Below are 18,563 nucleotides of genomic sequence, written 5' to 3'. Positions count from 1 at the left end.
AGTCACATGGTCACTCCTACCTGCAAAGGAGGCTGGGAAATGTAGTCTAGCTATCTGCCAAAAGAGAAGTAAAATATAGATACTAATCAGCACTAAAATAGTCTGCGTCATAACTGCCTTAGTACACAAAGGGGTGTGCGGGGAGCGTTGTGAACATAGCAGGGACTTCCAATCAGAGTGGGGAGACACAGACCAGAGAAGGCTTTCTGAAGGACAGGACGTGAGTTTTGCAAGGTAATCAGGAAGGTGAAAGGAGCATGGGAGGAGACCAAAGCATGTGCAAAGATGCAGACAAGAAACATGCTGATGAATTTGAGAGACCCCAAGTGATTCCGCCTTTGTTGGGCAATAGCTGAATGCCAAGAGAGCCAGGAGACGAGTCTTGAGAGGGAGGCGGGAGCCAGGATTTGAGCCAGAAATCACTGTTATATTTTAAGCAAAGGTGTAATAGAAACTGGTTTCCAAGGGCCTGGTAATTGTGTAGAGGGTAGCTGGAAGCAGTATAGGAGTTAGGAGACTTTTGTAATGGTCTAGGCAAGAAGCAATTTGGGCTTGAAGTAAGCAATGGGGTACTGTGAGGGGATCAGATATGAGATCTGAGATGTTCATGAGTCAAAACTCTAAGACTTAGTAACTGATTTTTGATATTATGGAAGGAGTCAAGGAAAATTCCTTGCTTCATTCATTTAACAAATATTTATTAAACATCTACTATCTGTGTTCCTCTAGGTGCTGGAGATACAACAATGAATAAACAAGCAAAGTTCCTGTCCTCCAAGAGTTTACGTTCTGGTGGAAAATCTTAAAACACTAACAAGTAAATATAAATTTATAATGTGATTATATTTAGCAAATAACCTGTTGTGTTTGAGATATCCTTATGGGACATCTGTATGAGGGTTGCTTAATTGCAAGTTATTTCTATGAGTCTGTTGCTCAGGAGAGAAGCCCTGGGCATGGATGTGGATTTGGGAGTCATCAGCATATGGCTGGATGCAAGTGACAAGAAAACCAATACAAACTAGTGCATGGAGAAAGGGAATCCATGGCTGAAGACACCAAAAAGCCCTGGGGTTCTTTCTTCAGCTTCAGGCATAGTTAGATACAGGGTTCTAAATGACAGTGCTGGATTTCTGTCTCTCTTTTAATTAATTTCTTGGACTCTTTTGGGCATGATGGCCTCTGGCAACCCCAAAGTCCCCATTTCACACTAGTCATTCAACAACTCAGCAGAGATTCGTTTTCGTTTTTGTTTTCTGATGTCTCCAGCAGAAAAGTCTCCGTAAAGACTATGATTGATTCATTGGGGATTACATGTCCATTCTTGAACCAAGCCCTGTAACCTGGAGTTGGAACATTCTGATTGACCATGCCGGGGTCATGAACCCAAACCTGTGGCAATGGGTGGGACAGGTTCAGCTTCATAAAACCCACAAGTGTGTTCCTCCAGGAAAGAGAAATTCTGGTACTAGCAGGTAGGGAAAGAGCTGTTGAGCAGGCAAAGACCGGAATGTTCTCTATAGGTGGAAACTGAGGGTTGGGTATTAGCGAGGTCACCCTGTGAGGACATATAGAATGAGAACCTAGAACTGTTGTCAAAATCCTGGGGAGCATGACACTTAGGAGCTGAATAGAAAAAAAAGATGATCCTGCAAAAGAGACGCAGAAGAAGAGGCCAGAGCTGTAGGAAGAGATCCCGAAGCCCGTGATGGCCCAGAAACCAGCTGAGTGAGCGTCAAAAAGAACCGAGTCAACAGCCAATGATTAGGAAAACAGGAGATGTGACCTGATATCCTGACCATAAAAGCCCATGAGGTAAAGCTAGGCAGCACTCCTTGGAGAATAGCAGGTGCTATGAAGGAGAAGTACACCAGGTTGTCGGGGAGGAACATCTGGGAATTTCACTAAAGCAAACGGCTCTATGTGTCACAGCTTCTTGGACTGAGAGGCATAGCTAGAGGATCAGGAAAACCACGGGATGAACATGAAGTGTCTCTCCTGACCCTCAATTCTATGCAAAAAAATTATGGGTGGGTCACATTACTTCTATAATAGAACAAAGATAGCTATATTATGGTGCAGGATGCAAAAATCTGTGGAATTTTAAAGCTGAAATATTAAACTTTATTTTTTTAAAAGATTTTATTTATTTGACAGAGAGAGAGACAGCCAGCAAGAGAGGGAACACAAGCAAGGGGAGTGGGAGAGAAAGAAGCAGGCTCCCAGATGAGCAGGGAGCCCGATGCGGGGCTCGATCCCAGGACCCTGGGATCATGCCCTGAGCCGAAGGCAGACACTTAACGACTGAGCCACCCAGGAGCCCGTAAAATATTAAACTTCAAAGAGATTTGTACTTGCAACAGGATCCCTTCAGACTATACTCCCAGAGTTCCTTGCAGTGAACATCCCTTCCTCTCTGATTAGGAGGGTCTGTGGGTAGAACAGAATGGGAAGCATGACAATTTGTCATCTGCACATTTGCCTGCTGCTCCGTAAATAGGATGTTTCAGGATAGACCCACTTACAAATAATGATAATAATGACTGTAACAGGCACTGTTCTATGGGCTTGACCTTGGTTATGCCTCACAATAACCCCATGAGTATTATTATAATCACTCCTTTTTTAAAGATGAGGAAGCTGACGCACAGAGAGGTTGAATAACCTACCCAAAGTCACACAGCTCCAGATTTAAACCCGGAGATTCTGGCTCTGGCTTTTGGGCCAGTGTCCCTAAGCATGGCACATACTGCAGCGTTCAGCCCCATGGTTTCCACATTGTGCACGTGTCACGCCAGACGTTCTGATACTGCCTCAGAAAAACTTAGTCCTTGTAAGACAGTCTGTGAATGTTTAGAAGAGGCAGGGCTGGGGAAGCTGTGTCCCACCCCTGCCCTATCCAGCCCACTGACTGGCAATACGACAGACATGCCACAGAGGCACAGAAGCCCTACAGCCCTACTCCCCAGGCACCTTTGCACTGGTAACCTTGGAACCATGGGAATTTGTTGGTCTACTAGGCGACGTTTATCTGAGCCCCACGATTACCTTTTTGTTTGGACTTCCACTTTTAATCTTTATTGGTTTTAATGCATTCCCCAGATGAAAGAATAATTTTGGAGGTGCTTTATACAATAGCTGTTTTCATAAAAACATTATCATTTAAACTTTTCATAACCTGAGCATGAAGAGAAAAATCTGCAATCACCTGGTACTAATCTGTTTTCCTTGAATGTACATGCATAAATTACTTTTCATGTTATTTCTGAATGTACACAAAGATAGCTCGAGCAGTACATGAACCCCCATAGCTCTGTCATCCAGCAACAACCATTTATCCATGGCCAATCTCACCCATTTCCTAAGTAAAAACCAACTATCATGTCATTTCATCCATAAATATTTCCAGGCATATCTCTAAAAGATAAGAACGATTATTTTTAAACATAACTACAATACCAGTCCACATTCATATTTCCATAAATTATTTTTTAAATTCCGCTCTTTCTGGAGTTCCATACCCCTTAATTATTAACTTGATTGCTTTTGCTACTGTTGATACTAAATTTTTTATTATAAAAAACCCCAAAATGTAAAGAAAATAGTAGGATGAACCCCCTGCACCCATCACTTAGCTTCAATAATAATCTATATTTGGTCAGTCCTGCTTCATTTACTTTCCCCTTTTTATATCCTCCTTTCACCGGCTGTTTATAAAGCAATCCCCCAGACAACATTTCCTGTCATTGGGCATGCATTCTTAGCTTGGCTGGTGGCAAGAAAATGTAGAGCTGTTCTCTGGTAGGAAGTTACGTATTTATTTTATTTTTAAATTCCTGGAAAAGGATTAGATTAAATGCAACATTTTCAGTGGATCACATAAACTGTCACTTGGTGTTTTTGCTGTTTCTTTTTTTTTTTTTTTGAGTAATGTTTAAAATAAAACCAAACTCTAAACAAGTGGCACTAATAGTCTATGACAGGAATACAGAACAGAATATTTCTGTCATATACCCTCTGTCAACTGTGCCCAGATCTTTAAAGGTACACATTTTTCCAAGACTAAGTAAATAAAAACTGAAACCAAAAATTTTAAGCCTAATTATAATTTTGAAAAAGAAAGAACAAATAGAAAGAGACACCATCAGCTGGTTTCGATTGGAAATGGGGCCTGAATGACGAAATTCCCGTTGGCAAAACCCCTGGCTTCCTCTCACACTCCTAGGCTTTAATATCCACTCTTTTCCAAATAGCTCTTAGAAGCCCTTTGAGAAGAGTGCATTTCCTTGCCTAGGAGGCAGAAAAAGTAGTTTAGGCTTTGGAGTCTCAGAAGGTAATGACACAGGTCATGATTTGTTGAGATTTACCAAGATGACCTTGTTTTGTCTTGTGGAGACTTACCACGAAATCCACAGTAACACCCACGGTAACTGTGAAATCATAGCGTGTCACCATATTGCTCATTCTGCAGTTGCCCCCACAAGCAAATGACAGCCATACTGGCTTATACACCATTAAAAACCCGGGGCGGGGGGGTAAAGAAAACTTGTCATGGGGTAGGTCAAGCACCAGCAAGAAAAGAGCTATCGAGCATTTTCAGTGCCAACAACAGAAAATCTGGGCAAACAAAAAGTAATTGGTTAGGATTATAAACTGGTTCGATACTTTTGCAAAAGGTTTGGCAGTACCTATTAAAACTAAACATGCATATACCCTATAATCCAGCAATTCCACTTTACGGCGCTAGAGGTCAGAATAGTGCTTACCCTGGGGTAGTGGCTAAGGGGGGCAGGAGTGAGACTTGTGGGGCTCTGGACATGTTCTACATCTTGATCTGATGAAGTCACATGGGTGTAGACATAGGTAAACATTCATTAAACTGTACATTCCCTATTTGTGCACTGTCCCGTGAGCATACCTCAAAAAAAAAAAAAGAAAGAAAAGAAAATTCATAAATATTCCAAATAAAGAGGCTTTTGCAAAGTGCTGGTAATTTAAGAGGACCTTTGTGTCTGGATTAAGACAAAATACTGTGTTCACCAGGAACTCATTATAGTTTTCCCAGGTAGAGAACCTCCAATCAAAACGTGGAGGTTGGGGTGTAGTCTCTACTTTCCCCTAAGACAGTAGGTCTCACTCGTGCCTTTCTCCACGAACCTGGGTCCCACTGAGACAAAGACCCACCTGTCCTAGAAGGGCATTGCTATATTTACGGGCACTGATAGACGCTTTACCTCTGGCACCTTTTGACCATTCAAATGGCTTTTCTTTGACGAAATGATTCCAATGGTTGATGATCGGGCTGCTTTAGAATCGTCCTTTCCTGCCAAAGCCAAATTTGTCATATCATATGCCAAGTTAATTTCTGAAATTAAGTTAAGGGGCAGGCTCCGCTGGTATTGCTTAATGCTTGCTCATAATTATATTGTAGCCTCTGCCATTTCACAATGCGTTTGAGCGCCCTTTGATTATTCATTGTGTGTTCAGTTACTCAGGTGCACCCATTCAGCAGTAAGTCACTAAGAAACCAGCAGAGCTAAACTTCTGTGCTGATCCGCTACCAGCAGAGCAGCGTAATTCTCCCAGGGCTTGTGCCTGGTGAGCACTGCTTGCATCGAGTTCCTCTCTGTTCACAGATCTGAGAGAAATCTGAGTTCGTAACGGGAGGCAGATCTGTACCTCAGGTCTTACACCTGGGAAACCCTAATGGGCTTTGACTGAGCCCAGCATCAAGAGACGGGCCCTCTTAAACTGCCAGCCCCTTGAAAAGGAGGCAGACCTAATGGAAGGGCATCAGGCTGTCTGTCAGTAGATGTGGTTTCCAGTTTATAATGAGAAAATGGGTGACCAAAAGAAAAGTTTGAAGAGCACAAAAAAAGCATAGAACCAAGATATGGATAAATCAAAATGCATTTTCTAGGTTAAAGTGGTTTTATGTTTGTTCATATGTAGGCTTACAAAATGTGATAGTATTAATGCAAGAATCCAGCTATGGTTTGGAAGGAATTGTTACTAAATTGGGAAACAAAATGATGTTACATGTACCAAAACTGAACACTATTTTATTATTCATGACTTGGTATCACAACCTTATGGCAGCTTTTAAATATGAAAAAACCTGTGAAGATATAATGAATTAAAGCTGTGGAAGTTTTATAGAGACAAAAAAAATGCTCTATATTTCAAGGCATTACATCCCCTGGATATTTTTATGATTTTAATTCAAGGGTCAAATTTTTATAGTTGGGTAAACAGTCGAGAAAGATTCCATCAGCTGCTTTTCAATTATTATAATAGGGGGAAACACAGTATACCTTTGCTATTTAGAAGATTTTTTTTTTTTAAGATCGGAACATGTGTTCTACTTCATGGTATCAACCACAGAGCAAAATGGCTCTAATTGGGAACATACTTGGGGCAACTGACTGGATTAAAATGACTGAGAGTTATAAATGTCTGAAACGTCTATTTCAGGCACAAGCAGAGGGAAATGGCGCTAATTTCTAGAGTGTGCACATAATGATTACATTAGCCCACAGAGATGAAGAGTATATCAGCATGTACCCTGGAGAAGAAATACCATATGAATAAGGAATGAGCCAATCAATTTTTTAGTGGGTGGCAGTCACCATGAAAAAGGCCGTGGCTGACTCTGCCTCTACCCTTTCCCACACGACCACGTAGCCAGCCCATTTCTCCAGAATCCCAGTACCCTCCTCCGTAGTATCCACCAAACGAAATAAAATGCTTATATTGGTACAATGGAAAACGCCAACTAACCTCTGACTTTTGATTTAAGCTCTGACCCACTGGACACCAGCATTTTATATCTTCTCCTCAGCCGCAATTTGCTTTTGGAATAAGTTGGTGGCTCATCACAATGGAGATGTGCCAAAAGACACAGATGTGCACACATCGAGGCTCCATGTACACACATGCACACACGCCTTTTTTGCCACTCTTTCTCTCTTAGATGCTGACTCCTCGGCACAACAAGCAAGATAAGGGCAGCCCTCCCTCCCTTGTTCCAACCTGTCTCTACGTGTGTGTGCGCGTGCACCTGTGCCTGGAGAGTATTCTAGGACGAGAGGAAACAGTCTGAGTGGCAGAAGGCTTGGAGTGAGGGTGTTAGAATCAAGGGACAGTCAGTGCTGGTGGGGACCCTGCCCTTGTCCCCTGTGCATTAACCTTTCCAGTATATATGCTGACAGTGTCCGACTTCAAGCAGTGTCTTCGATTCTCTGCCTGAGGTTTTCTCTTGGCCTGAGAATGGAGTCATCTGGAGGGGCCATGGAATGAGCACCCCAAGAGCACTGCCCTTCCTTGATACAGGATGGACTGGGAGGTAAATACGCCAGCTTCCTCAGCCCTTAACTGGGCATAACTCCAAGGCATGCTCTATCGAGATAGCTCCCAGAGCTCCCCTAGCAGGAGTGGGCCCCAACTGCCCACACAGGCAGTACGCTCCCTCATGTACTCTTTCCCGCCGTGCTTCCCAGCTCCCCTACTGGCGCTTCAGATCACCTCCCGAATAAGCTCCTTGCCCTTCGTTCCTCATCTCAGGGTCTGTGTCTGTGTGACCCAACGTAGGCCAGATGGTTTCGGACTCAGGGAATCGTGGCATTTGGAACTCAAAGACAGGAATTTGAGCCTTGACTTGGCAATTTGCTCTCTGTGACCACGGGGGAGTTACTTTCTCTCTGTGAGCCTCAGTTTCTTCATCCATAAAATAGGGAGACTAGTACACCTTTGCTATGTAACAGCGCCATCAGGAGGTGCAAATGAGATAACATCTGTGAAAGTGTTACAAGAGCCACACAAATACTCATTACAGTTCATGAGGATTGTTCTCACCTCCCCCACCACACGACTTCTTTTATACATTTTGTTGGAATTATAGACTCACGGGAGTTGCAGTAATAGTACGCAGAGCCCCACGTACCCTTCACCCAGCTTCTCCCAATGGTGACCTCTAATGTGATGGTAGTAGGACAGCAAAACCAGGAAACTGATATTGGTACAGCACGGTTAACTGCACTACTGACCTCATTCAGTTTTATGCTTTTTAAGGACTTGCCAATCTGCCATTCTATTTCTCCTCAGTACTCTGGCCTCCACTCCCCTCACCTCTAGTGACCTTTGAAGAATCTAAACCAGCCACTCGGGTCACTACATCTTCGTGTCTACCACGTTAGCGCGGCTTCGGACTTAACACCTTCAACTGCTGTCCTAAGCACACTGCAAAACTGTGAGACAAAATTCCATTCCAATCTAAATCTGCCACTGCCTCTTGACCAACAACAGGTAGGCATTGTAGATGAAATCCCAAGAGCTTGGATCCTACCAAGCAACTTCCTAAAACGGTGAAAGCAGCAGTTACCCAAAGAGCTGCTTCTAATGATGAATTGGATAACAATATTTTCATTAGAAGGTTAATACATTTTCTTTAGTTGCTTTAGAAGTCTTGGATAAATGCCTCCTTGTTGATTCATATCCTTCTTAATTTTTCAAGTTGTCCTGTCATCCTTTCCTTAGTACTCCCGGGATTTCACCTCTAACGCCTGGAGAAAAAGTGGGGGGAGCCTTTCTCCATCAATCCTCCAATGAAGAGAAGGGTCGCGGGGTCGTTCGCAGGAGCGCCTCAATAATCTCCTATTCCCTCTTTGAATGCAACCACTATTCCTCTTTGAGCAGATCATTTATCTCCTCCTTCACTGCCTTCTTGGTTAAAGGTTAACAAAAATGACATCCCGTTCAAGTCCAAACCCTTGGAATGCACAGACCCCTGCTGCCAACAAAGTCTTTCAAACCAAGGAGACAGAAAATGTACCAGAGCCAAGGCTCTGAAATTGCTGCCATTTCTCTTTCTTCCTGATGCCTATGGGTCTTGCTGACCAACCTTATCTTCTGAAAATGGTTTAGGATACATATTTTCAAGGACCAACATTGTAGGTCGTGTAGTAGTACAGGACCCACTGTCTAAGTGCTGGAATATGCCTCTCAGAGCTTTCTAGCCCTCCATTCTTTTTTTAAAGTTCACTTGTGGAGTTCTCACTCTCCCTCCTGGTTTCAAGGCATTCGCTCTACAGGTATTATTCCTGAACTCTCTCTCATTCCCAAACTCTCTCAAGAAACCTGATCCCATATTCCACTTGCCTGCAAGTCCCACCTACACCAGTGGGACCACCATTCCCATCGGTGCCTGGACTCAAACTGTCAGACGTATTTTACTCCTTACCAAGAAGCCTCTGGAACTGCCTGCTCCCAGTCTGTCATTCCTCTCCCATGCAGCCAGCACACACCAAGGATCTCAGGTGTCTAAGAAATGGGTTTTAGTGATCTTCTACCTTTGGATAAACCCAGTAATGCTTTAGAAAAACATCACAAGCCAATGCACAAGGACAACAGCCTGGCTGTGCCAATTCCAGTCCACAAATGAAACACTCCGACGCTCCATGCCCATTCCCAGATCGCTGGTTTTTGCTCTAGTTACTCTTCTTGACCAAAACTATGCCCCTGACTATTTTCCACCTGTGAAATTCCACCTAGGCTAAAAGGATCTGGACACTTCCATCCTTGTTTGTACCGTCTGTCGACAGTAGTGCTATGCCACCTGGTATTGCTTGCTAATTTTCTATGTCCCTTATCTCCTTCAACTACATTGCAAGCTCCTTGGGAGCAGAGACCAGGTCTTACTTTTCTGCAACCTGCACAGCACCCAGGAGTCTGCCTCATCCAGAGAAGTAGCACCACATATTTCTCATGATGGCTTGATGTCCATGTGTCCACCGGTCCCAGCGAAAGAAAAGGAAGGGCAATGAAACCAATTCTTATTGAGCAGCTATGACGTGCCATAGCCTTCTCTGAGCACCTGATCTGACGTAAGTGCCCCAACTCTCCCATCTAGCACATTACCCGGTTCTGTTGTCATCGTAGCACCTCTCGCTACCTGAAATTATCCTGCTCAGTTATTTATGTAACAGATGCATTGTTGTGCTCTCCACATCCTCCTTTCAGGACTATGGTTCTCATTCCTCCAGGTAGTGGGAATGATGGCTACTGAGGGTTCTCAGCTAAGTGTCCCTTCAAGAACTGTCCACTGAGCATACCTCTCCCCTGGGGCAGCCTGCAATTCGTGACTGTCAAAGTGGGGGTATAAAGGCCCACATACTTGCCTTGCCTGGGGGCAACTCTGAAGGGCTATGCTGGTCCCAGAGCTTCTGTGGGGTGGGCTGAAGCCTCTGAATCACCCACCTTTCCCCACCAGTCTTTGCTCAGTCTCTCTTCCCTCACTTGCCTGCAAGTGTCAACCCTAAGAGAATCCATAATAAGCTTTCTGTATGCAGGTCTCCATCACAATCTGTTTCCAGGGAACCAGACTTAAGATGCCTTACTTGTTCATTGTCGGTTCTCACCAGAATGTTCCGTGAGAGGAGGGACCTTATGGCTGGGCCTAGAATACTGTCTGGTACACGATAGGTACTCAAAAAATAACTGTGGACTATGAATGAATGAACAAAATGGCTTTTATCTAGATCCCACAGCTCTACCACATTTTCTGCATGAGAAATCAAGCACAGAGAGGCAAGTTAACTCTCCCAAGGATACACAGCTAGTCAGTTGTGGAACCAGGACCACACTTGTATGAATCCAATATTACACTCTTTTCAAAACCAAGCACAGCCTCTTGATGTCTTCATCATTATGGGTAGCACCTTCTGCTTTGGCTCTTGTGGTCTGGCTGACTTATTGGTGTACTTGGCATGGAAATCTCGATGTAGCCTTAAACTCTTCTCCCTGTCTGTTCTCTATCTCAGCCACACCACTGGCATCTCCCATGCCTTTCCTTACAACTTTACCCCCATGTGTCTTTTCGCCTCTGATTTCACTGGCATTGTGTTTGGTTAGAGCCTGATCACTCCCCCGTTCAATCACTACAGTCCTTGCAGTGGGGCCATCGCCTTGTGCTCTCATCTCCTTCAGCTGACCTTATATGTCACTCTCAACATTCTCTTCCTTACCATCCTCTCCACCACAGTCAGGGGCCAAAGAGGACACAGAATTCATACCAGATGATTTCAATGAAAACCAAAGAGAGAATAACGCACTGAAGTATGGGCAGTGTTAGGGGAACAAACCAAGATGGCGAGGCCCTCAGGAATCAGCAAGAGTGGGGAGCTATTGCCACTCCTAGGGTTGAAGGAGTGAGGGAAGGAAACAGTGTTACTGGAGCTTGGTGAGAGTTGGAGCCATGGAGGAGGGGTCTCCCCATGGGAGCTGTCATCCTGGAGGGCCGCAGACACTACCAGCTACAGTATGCCAAAGCAGAGAAAGAGCAAGGAAGAAATCTCCTGGCTTTTTGTCCTGTCGCTCAGAGATCCTGCTGCTGTTTCACATTGGCCAACACCAGCTGGATGCCAGGTGGCCACGGAGACTGGGTGATGGCAGTGTATAAGTTCCCGAGGCACAGAATGGGGCAGAGAGACTGGATCTGGGGGCTGGGACAGGCAAAAGAGGTATCAATACACCTCAATTTACCAACAGAACAAATTTTCATGTCTCATCAATACCATCCCATGCCTTTCCATTTGTAACAAAGATTATGAAGCCCTTTGAAACACAAATATCCTTTGATCCTTGCAATGTCCCCCATGAGGTAAGTACTAGGACCAACCCATTTTACAGATGAGGAAACAAACTTAGAGAATTTGTGGCTCACCCATGATCATCAGATAGGTAAGAAATGGCACAGTTGAAACATAAGTCCAGATTTGTGAGTTCAAACTTTTTAACCAAAATCCAGGGCTCAGTTTAAGCACACAGTTAAGGTGTACATTCCCTGGAACATCTGTCCATTCCTACCCTCTCCCCGTTCTACACACACACACACACACACACACCCCTATGCCATGTTGTCTTAATGCTTCTCATTAATTTATCTTTTGTCCTTGGCCTTCTCTTGCGCGTCACTAATTCTCTCATCATCTCTGATCCTCCTTCCCATTAACTCAGGCCCATCAGCATCTTTGTCAGCACCTCACCTCCTCACCAGCTGCCTCTTGCCTTGAACACTGAAATGCGGTCATGTATATTGCTGCACTATCCAATACAGTAGCCACAAGCCACTTGAAATATGCTTAGTATGACTGAAGAGCTAAGTTTTTATTTAATTTTAATAAATCTAAATTTAAAACTGATACTTGGAGCTTAATCTGCACCCCCTCCCCCACCATCCTTAAGTGTAGGCTGTGCTCAGTGACTTTTTTCCAAGGAAAGAGTATGGAAAGGGAGAAAAAAGTAACTTAGGTTGCAAAAATCTGGCAAAGATGACCTCAGCCAGATGATCAAGGTCAACATCACCAGTCATAAGTCATGTCAATAGCACATGCCATTGATATGATGTGATGAGAAAGGTACTTCACCTCTGTGGTTTCCCTACCGCAAACCCATCACCCCAGTCTCATCATGAGGAAAATATCAGCCAAACCCCAATTGGCAGACATTCTTCAAAATACCCAACCAGTACTCCTCAAAACTGTCAAAGTCACAATTGCAGACCAAAAGAGACTAAGGATACGTGAATAAATACAGTGTAGTGTCCTGGATTGGTTCCTGGAACGGAATAAGGACATTCATGGAAAAACTGGTGAAATACAAAGAAAAACTGGAGTTAGTTAATAGCACTGAAGCTATGCTGTCTTCTGAGTTGTGACAATGTCCCACAGTAACATAAGATACTAACAAAAGGGAAATGTGTGATTTATATATGGTAACCTCTGTACCATCTTTGCAACTTTTCTGTACATGTAAAATTATTCTTATATAAAAAGCTTACTAAGAATTTAAAAATTAAAAATCACTATTCAATTCAGTTATCAGAAAACTTTTGGATATGTTGGAATGACTTCAGTATGTTAACTTACATTTTCAATGTAAATTTTATGAAATCTAAATACAGATCAAGTATTTCCAATGAACATTCAGTCTCTGAAATGAGATGTGTTGTAATTATAAAGTACCCACCGGATTTTAAAAGACTTCACACCAAAATAAAGAATGAAAAATATCTTCATTTCTAAAATATTTGATTACATGTTGAAATATTTTGGATATATAAAAATATATTACTAAAATTAAGCTTACTGTTTCATTTGTCATTTTTTAAATAGGGCTAATAGAAAGAAATTACATATATGGCTTCCATCAGAGCTTAAGAATACAGACTCTTAAGCCAAACAGCCTGGGTTGAAATCCCAGCTCCGTACCTAGTAACTGATGAACTTTGAGCAAGTTAGTTAACCTTTCTGTGTCACAGTTATCCACCTGTAAATAGAGTACTACCTCATGGGGTTGTTGGGAGGATTCAGCAAGTTCACCCAGACACTGTGCTGGGTCATAGTAAGCACCGGAACAGAGTAAGCGCTCAATAAATGCCAGCCATTGTTATTAAGGTAGGGTTATTTGTAGCCACAGGGTCTTTGGAGCTTCAAGAGTCCTGAGGGGATACACTGCAACAGCAGAGAGAGAACAGGGAAGAAAGCCCTTCACTGCTTTGTCTCCCTCTCTTCTACCTTCCTGCCAGGGTCTCCCGTTGCTCAGTCTCTATGGAAGCTGGCCAGCAAGTGAGCCCAGATGATGCCACCCACAGGGCTCAGCTTGCCAGGTGCAGAGCAAGGCAGAGAGAATTGGGGAATAGATTTGGGGGAGGGGGTGGAGGGTCAAAGGAAGAGAACCAGGACACCTCACTACTTCTATAGCAACCAAAAGCCTAAAGTACCCTATTTTCCACATCCACTCAGCCCCACGTCTCTGTCCCCTCCTTGATACCTCAGGACAGCCATGCTTAGTGAGTTTCCCTCAGCCTCCCCAGACCTCCTGTTTCATAATGGACTCAGCCCTTGCCATGCTCAGAGCTCCGAGCCTTCATGAGTCCTGAACTCAACCTTTTCAGCGTATATGAAGAGATGGGCATGTTTTTTGTGTTTTCACTGATTTCTTGCCTTTAGTCTATACAGGGAATGGCTGATCTTTGAAGGCAAAGAGTAGGTATTCTCAGTATTATGTACACCGCTCTGCAGCCTGAACTGACTGATTGATGGAGATGAAGCGAATGATGATTAATGACCTCAGAATTGTGTTCTGAGTGTTGTTGTTTTTTTCCCTACAGGATTCTCCCAGTGTTCCTAATGTCTGCCTTAGCTGGCCAGTCACCGTTCTCTGAAATAAATGAAGCTAGGATGGATCTCCTTTGTGTGTAGAGCGAGCATTACCTCTGTGAACTGATCACACTAGCTTTCTTCTGCTGCTGGCCATATGGTCTCTCCCCTCCGCTCAGTTTTTCCGGGGCACATGTGCAGGGAATCTAATAATGGATTCCAGCCAGCCTCTGGGCTATTATGTAAATAGGAATCCTCTAGCACTCCCCCATACACGCACACACGCCTTTGGGAATTTCTCTAATTAATTAAGCTTAAAACACACACACACACACACTCACATACACTCCTTTTCATGGTGTTAGGTGGTCTTAACACTACTCTATTTTGGGGTACGGCTCTACTTTTAAGGATAGGAAGCACATGATTTTATGACTCTGGTTACTTAAGTGTTTAATCTCATTAAGCTCCTAAAGTCATCACCTACTCCCAGCATCTCCCAAAGGACCGTTCTCCTGCCAATATTTATGCATTCTGGTCTATTTTATTAGGTGCATACAAGTTTAGAATTGTTTCATCTTTCTGAGGAACTGAATCCTTCATAACGATCTAGTGACCCCTTCTAGCCCTGATAATGCTTTTTATCTTAAAGTCTGTATTCCCCAATGTAGCTTTCTTTGGGTTAGTAATTGTCTGGTGTGTCTTTTTTTTTTTTTTCCTGTTACCTTCTGCCTTTCTGCATTCTTGTGCCTTAAGTGTGACTTTTGTAATGGACATATAGCTACATTTTTTAAAAATCCCATCTGGTAACTTCTGTTTTTTAATTGGCTAGTTAAGTCACTTGCATATTTGGTGAGTAATAGCAATTATTATATTTGGACTTGGTTTGCTATCTTATTTTTTTTAAAGATTTTATTTATTTATTTGACAGACAGAGAGACAGCCAGCGAGAGAGGGAACACAAGCAGGGGGAGTGGGAGAGGAAGAAGCAGGCTCATAGCGGAGGAGCCTGATGCGGGGCTCGATCCCAGAACGCCGGGATCACGCCCTGAGCCGAAGGCAGACGCTTAACGACTGCGCTACCCAGGCACTCTTGCTATCTTATATTTTTATTTTTTATTTGTCCTGCTTTTTCTGTGATTCTTTTTCTTCCTCATCTCTTGCTATTGTTTGGATTGTTGGTGGTTTATTGTCTGTTTGTGGATATATTTGTTTCCTTATTTCATTGTTCCTTTTTACTTATTTGGACTTTATAGACTCTATTTTTACTTACTTAGTGATCACCCTTGAAATTTTATAATGTATATTTAACTTACAAAGTGAAAAAATTAATAATATTTTAACTTTTCTCTAGAAGGAGGATTAGCAGACTATGGCCCAATAATCAAATCTGCCCACCACCAGTCTTTGTAAATAAAGTTTTACTGGACCATAGTCTTGTTCTTTCATTTGTGTACCATCTATGGCTACTTTCACTTTATGATGGCAGAGTTTCGTATTCATGACAGGGACTGTATGGTCTGTAAAACTTGTAATATTTACTAGCTGCCCATTTATCGAAAACATTTGCCAACACTTGTTCTCTAATAATACTCTAAAGGATCTTAGGAGACTTTTTAAAGGATTTTACTTATTTATTTGAGAGAGAGGGATAGTGCTAGTGGGGGGAAGAGCAGATGGGGAGGGACAAGCAGACTCCATGCTGAGCACAGAGCTCAACATGGGGCTTAATGTGGGGTTCTATGTGGGGCTCAATGTCACAACCCTGAGATCGTGATCTGAGCTGAAACCGAGTCAAAGGCGTAACCCCAACTGAGCCACCCAGGTGCCCCAAGGATCTTAGGAGATTTTAACTCTGATCTCCACTCCTGACTTGCATGTGATTCTTGTCCAATATTTTATTTTTGTCATTTTTCTTAACTCTACAATTTGAGATTAGTATTCCTTTTTTTCCCAAATATTATTTGATCATGTGTATGATTTTACGTTTTTACATATTTGCTCACATGCATATATGGGTTTTTTTAAGTTTGTTTTTTTAGTAATCTCTACACCCAACGTGGAGCTGGAACTCACAACCCCAAGATCAAGAGTCACATGCTCCTCCGACTAAGCTAGCCAGGTGCCCCGGTATATGGGTTTTTATTGCTTACCATTCCTTTCGGCATCTCAGATCATCCTTCTGACATCGTTTTCCTTCTTCCTGAAGCACATCTTTTAGAAGATGTTCTTTTAGTGAAGATCTTTTGATAGTAAATCCCTCTGTTTTTGTGTGTTTATAAACATATTAATTTTACCTTCCTTCCCAAAATGGGATTTTGAGTACACAATTCTAAGTTCTAAGTTATTTTCCCTCAACAATTGAAAGATATTATTCCACAGTCTTTGATTTCCATTGCTGTTGAAGGCAACTGTTAGTCTAATTGTCACTCCTTTAAGGATGATTCATCTTGGGGCACCTGGGTGGCTCAGATTCTTAAATGTCTGCCTTCAGCTCAGGTCATGATCTCCAGGTCCTGGGATTGAGCCCCATGTCAGGCTCCCAGCTCAGTGGGGAGTCTGCTTCTCCCTCTCCCTCTGCCGTTCTCCCTGCTTGTGCTGTCTCTCTCAAATGAATAAATAAAATATTTTTTTAAAAAGGATAACCCATCTTTTCTCTCTGGCCCCTTTTAAAATCTCTTGGCAGTTAGTGTTCTGCAGTTGAATTATGAAGTGTTTAGACATGAATTTCCTCTTTTGAAAATATCCTTTTTGGTATATGTTGTGATTTCTGGATATGTGTTACTATGTTTTTCATGAGTGTTGGACGAGTCATCTCTTCAAATCTCTCTTTCTCCTCTTATTCTGAAACTCCAATTAGATTTACATTTGGCCTTCTCACTGTGGACTCCAATCACTTAATCTCTCCTTCATGGTTTCAATCTCCCTCCCTCTTCGTGCTGCATTTGGGAAATTTCTAATCCACTCTTCAGCTGGATTTAATCTACCGTTTAACCAGTCCATTTGGGTTTTTTGTTTCAATAGTTTTATTTTATTTATAGAAGTTCTATTAATCTTTCTAGTTATTTCTGCTAGCCTATTGTTGCCTACTCATCTGTTAATTGCATCTTTTACATCTTTAAACATTTCATACATAGTTGTTCTGTATTCTGTAACTGAAAATTTCTATATCTCCAATCATTGGGGTTATCTAAATCTATTATATGTTATTTATGCTGCCTCTGCCTCATGGTGGCTTGTCTTAATGTATTGCAAGCTGAATGCTTAATTTTAATCTGTGGGAATCCTGTAGGTCTAAATTAGAGGAACTTTTTTCTGAAAAGGATTTACTTCAGCAAAAAATCAGAGACACCTCTGATCTAAGACCACTTTGGCCACTGTGAAGACCTTGGCTTAATAATTGGGCCCTCGATCAGTATTCCCACCTCAATGCTGGCCCATGTCTCAGTACTGCTCTGTGTTGCTATTGATATCTACCCTCAGGGCATTCCCCCACACACCCATTGCTCGCAATTTAAGGCTTCCTGCACTGGTCTAGGCCTGGATTATTTTTTATTTTAGGAGCTGGTGTTGTGGAAGCCTTTGGAAATCTCTCCAACCACTTGACCAGAAACGACTTGAAAAGTGTTTTATATTTTTTATTCAGGATATAGCTGCTATGCGTGGGAGAGTCACTCAGAGCACTCGTTCTACCCCCAACACACACACACACCCACCCACACACACACACACACACACACACCCCAATTGTTAAACTTTGAAACATACCATTTTAGGTGGAAATCTGGTTGAAAAAAATGCCATTACTCATTGTTTCACTTACTGCACCAAATATAAAACTAGCTTTCTTATTTAGTCACTGTTTTATCATCTCTAACAGAAAAAATAGCTATGGGCCTCAAGATGGCTTGCTTCTTGTATACAAAGCTGATATTTTGGCACATGGTCCCTAAAGACAGGTCCCGTACTATAAGTTAGTTTGCTTTTAGAAGTGGGCACTAGTGATCTTGGCCACTTGCCTTGATCTCACAGGCACAAGAAAACTGTTGTTACTTCAACACTACAGGAAGACATTATTTAGCCATCGTAGCTTGCTGCTGTTCATTTGCCACAGACTTCACAACTCACGTTTTTGGTTAAGTCATTTCTCACGACCACTCGGAGAGAAAATCGGGTGATCCATTCTAGGTCCATCTGCATGCCTCCCACTACTGATCTTTGTGAGATGACTCAAACCCTCCAAACCTCCACACTTTAGTCCTCTACATTCACTGAGTAAGTGGATCAACTAAAATGAAAAACTGGCTGCCACATTCTCCTCTTTCCCAACACTTCTTTCTAAATTAGGCATCAGGGAAAAGGGGGGCTGATCTGACAAATAAGAAAATGAGCACCACTATACTGACT

The sequence above is a fragment of the Ursus americanus genome, chromosome X, assembly GCF_024610735.1.
Source record: "Ursus americanus isolate L20-20 chromosome X, mUrsAme1.1.p, whole genome shotgun sequence".
Lineage (NCBI taxonomy): Eukaryota > Metazoa > Chordata > Mammalia > Carnivora > Ursidae > Ursus > Ursus americanus.
The sequence above is the reverse complement of the archived record's forward strand: the minus strand, read 5'-3'. Positions refer to the sequence as shown.